A 4,572-nucleotide genomic window follows, 5' to 3' on the forward strand; every position below is an offset into this window, starting at 1 on the left:
TTAATGATACATTGGTATTCTTAAAATACATTTAATGGACTTCTTGTGATCACATTGCTCTGTGACTTCTAACAACCAACTCCCAACTGTGAGCGTCTCATAAACAAATCTCACAAACCAAAATATTGCTAACATAAGAGCATCGCTCTCAAAAGACTTAAATCCTACTCCAGTACAAAACCATAAAGAATCACATCCTATCTTTGAGGTAATTGATAAATGCTTGAACCCTAATATCAAAATACATCATTTCAGATATATACATTCTCGAACATGTTTTATCCATACAATATAATGCAATGTTGCGCAATACACGTAACATTTGAGGTAATACAGTACATTATTGCAATAATACATAACAGAAAGTAAAAAAGATAGCAGGCAAATTCACCCCAAACCCACTACCAGTGTTAAGGGTAAATTGCCAGTATATGACTGAAGCAGCCGAAGTTAGCAATGGCCTGGCGGACCATTTTTCCAATGTATCGTGCAAGTGTGAAGCAGCTCCTGGTCACCAGTATAGGAGCATTGAAGAAAAGAAAGTTTTAAATTTTGTAACAAGAAAGCAATAGTCATACAATTCTCCTTTTATTGAAAGAGAATTTGATTCTGCACTTGCTAGGTGTATCGATATAGCCCCTGGACCCGATGGAATTTCATATGCAATGATTAAACATGTACCTTTTAATACAAAGTTATTTATTTTAAACATTTATAATAGAATATGGCATGATCATAGTTATCCAAGTGTTTGGGAACTAGCTACTATTTTAGCCTCTTTAAAACCTGGTAAGGACAAGTTTTTAGCAGAAAATTATAGGCCAATTGCATTGACATCTTGTTTATGCAAAATCATGGAGAAGATAGTCAATGTAAGACTGATGTGATACTTTGAAAAGAAGGGTATATTATCACCCATTCAATATGGATTCAGAAAAAGGCACTCAACGACTGATGTGCTGATACGACTTGTCCTCCATATGTGAAGCCATTGCTTCCAAACGGCACCATGTTACAGTCTATCTTGATAAGGCATATGATACCACATGGAGATATGGTATACTTAAAAGAATCCATGAGTTTGGGTTAAGAGGAGAGCTACCACTATTTTTTTAGTCATTTCCTTCACTTGGAGTTTTTCATGTGAGAGTTGGGGAAACTCTATCAGAGAGTAAATGCCAGGAAGAAGGAGTTCCTCAGGGTAGTGTGCTGAGTGTAACCCTTTTTGCACTAGCAATTAATGGGATGTCCTCAGTCATTCCCCGGAATGTTCTCTCAACGTTATTTGTGGATGATCTCTCCATATCATTTGCTGGAGCTAGATTGGCAATGGTTAAGAGAAAAATACAACTCTCTATTGACAAAATTATCCAGTGGGCTATGAATGGATTCAAATTCTCGACAAATAAAACTACAATTGTCCATTTCTGTCGTCTCCGGGGAGTACATCCAGACCCGGATATATACAATAAAAGCATTTAAAGCTATTTGTCTTGAGGCTCTGAATCTTTTAAAAGTTTTGTCCCATTAATCATGGGGGCAGACTGCAATACTATTTTAAAATTATACAAGGCCTAGATTTTTTCCAAAATTAAGTATGGATGTGAAATATACTCCTCAGCCACCCCAAGCCGGTTAAAAATATTTTAGATTCTATACATCATGCTGTTATTAGATTGTCCACATGAGCGTTTAGAACCTCACCTATCACAATTCTCCTTGTTGATACTGGGGAGTTGCCTCTAGACCTTTACCGAATGTCCTCTATTATTCGGTATTGGTTTAGATTGCAAACCCCCCAGATGCTGAAGACTTGATGAGGATGGGGGGGCTTAGGGATTAGCAGCTAGGATCTAATGAACAGTGGGAACTACTTTCCCCCTGGACCTTGGTGCCCAACTGTTGATCTAACTAAATCAGTCAGCACTTTCTCTTTTCCTTTTGGTTATTTCTTTTTTCTCCCATCTCTTCCTTTTGGGCTTGAACTTGTTGACGACTTTGGCTTGTTTGATTATACTTTGGCTGCTGCTTTGGATTTGACACAGTGTGGGATGGACGGCATTCCATCTCAACCTGTGCCAATTTAGACGCCATCACCCTCTGGCAGACCCCATTGGGTGCAGAGCAAGGTTGTTAAGAGTCGGGCTCCAGTGATCCGGTTTGTCACTCATATTTGCGGGTAATGGGTGACGCCAGGAATTGGAGTCGCCGGTGGGAGGGGCTAACCACCCCCACTGACCAGTGTACGCCCACCTTAAGAGAGGCAGCCCCTCTCTAATAGAGGACTGATCCCTGCTGAAGCCTCTTCTCGTGTTGGACCACATTGGATAGGAGGACTGACATCCTCCGATAAGAGGTGGATAACCCGGCATGCTCATACCAAATAAACCCACCCCTCTGTTGACGACCTTGAAAATACAAACGTGGACCTCGGTACAGACAGCTCCAACTCGGGTTCTAATATTATAACGTTGGAACCTTATATGCGTTACGGAAAGAATGATAAGAAAACGCTAGAGAAGAAGAGAGATAGAGAGTGAAAAATAATGACAGTACAGAAAGATATAGAAAAGTTTAAGTATTACATGGTCACTATGAAGTAGTGAATTATGAAAATTTTTTTATCTTAGAATTCTAAAACGTAAGAAATGAGCATGTAAATGTTTTTAAAGCTATTAGGGAAATGGTTACTTTATATGGAGGGCAGCGAAAAATTCTACCCCAGGGAAATGGAAGTGTCTTGATAGAGACACTATCCCCCTTACAAGGTGAAGGGTTAAAAACACTCACAACTTTGGATGGTCATAGTGTAAAATGCATTTCGCACCCTACTTTCAACCAGAGTAGAGGTGTGATATATGCTCCAGAATTGCTGGATATATTGGAAAAAGAAATTGAAGATGAACTGGAAAGTCAAGAAGTAGTAAAAGTAGTCAGAATGAGAAAGAGAGTTGGAGAACAACGTGTTCCTCTTGCTACTTTGATTATAACATTTGATCAATGTAGGTTACCAAATGTTATTAAAGCTGGTTGGCTATCTTTGAAGGGGAAACCTTATATCCCTTCACCATTGCGATGTTATCATTGCCAAATGTATGGCTATTTAAGCCAGAAATGCAAAGAAAAACTAAATAATAAGCCAGCTGTTTGTGCCAACTGTGGAATAAATACTCTTGGAGTATGCTTAGAAAATCCAAATTGCATACATTGTGGGGAAGCACAGCCAGCTACATCTGAAAGCTGTGTTAAGTTTATTTTTGAAAAAGAAATTCAAGTCATTAAGACCATGGAAAGGTTTACTTTTAGAGAGGCTTGTAAAAGAGCTCTTGAAAAGCAGATAAGACCAGGGCAACCTTTTTCAATGGTTCTGAAGAAAAACTTGCCAAAGCACACGGACGAAAATTTTATTCCCACTTCTAATATAAAGAAACATATGAAAGTTATTAAAGAGGTTGAAAGTACCATCGAAAATCTATATCCAGAAATTGTAGAAAAATCAAAACAGATACTTAAAGATCTGACTGGTATTCAAAAACTATCTACTCCTATTCTAAACAATAGTACAAACCTCTCTCAGGCCGTGTCCTTGCCTGATCTGATGGAGGTTCCACTTGAAACCAATTTACCTGGTGAACCTGTAGTGGGGAAGGCGCAAAAACCTGACATATCACAACCTTTTAATCGAAAAAAGAGGGAGAGACCTCCATCTCTCTCGCCTCCTACCATAAGAAACATAAAAGTCATGACTTCAAATAAATATAATGTCTTGTCTGCTGATGTTTCTGATCAACTGGAATGTGAATTGAACAAATTAGAAATTCAAATAGAGGTCCACTATTCTCCTCAACAATTAGATCAAAAGGACACAAAGAAAAAGCCGAACACAAAACCCACTATATTAAGATCCTCTATAGAGGTACTACCAGGAAATATTGTTAGATCAAATATTACCAATGGGAAGACCTCATCAAAGGTGTCTTCCAAAAAATAAACCTTAGTTTTTTCTTCCATTCCGCAATGGAATTGCCAGGGTTTAAGGGCGAAATATGAACAACTTGAGCTCCTCATACGTGAGCACTCCCCTATAACTTTATGTCTACAAGAAAGCAAGCTCGATGCTAGTACTCCTTGTCCTCGAGAGTATGTTAGCTATAGGACACCATATGATCAACGAGCAGGGAGCCATGGGGAAAGTCTTATATACGTTCGTCGAGATGTTCCCCAAATATCTTTGTCTATCTGTACCCCTCTGTAGGCAGTGGTTGTACAGATTGATATAGGGAGAAAATACACAACCTGTTCTTTTTACTTGCCTCCAAATGATAACATCTCATATGATAATATAGTAGAGGTGATTAAACAACTCCCACAACCTTTTCTCTTACTAGGAGATCGTAATAGTAGACATCCTTTATGGGGTGATGTTTAGGCAAACGCAAAGGGTAATATATCATTAGTTTTGGAGAATGAAGATGTTGGGCTCCTTAATACAGGAGAGCCCACACATTTTCATGTTCAGACAGGTACCTTGTCCTGCATTGACCTATCAGTTGCAAGCTCTAACTGTCTTCT

This window comes from Palaemon carinicauda, chromosome 26 (assembly GCF_036898095.1).
Source record: "Palaemon carinicauda isolate YSFRI2023 chromosome 26, ASM3689809v2, whole genome shotgun sequence".
Classification (NCBI taxonomy): domain Eukaryota; kingdom Metazoa; phylum Arthropoda; class Malacostraca; order Decapoda; family Palaemonidae; genus Palaemon; species Palaemon carinicauda.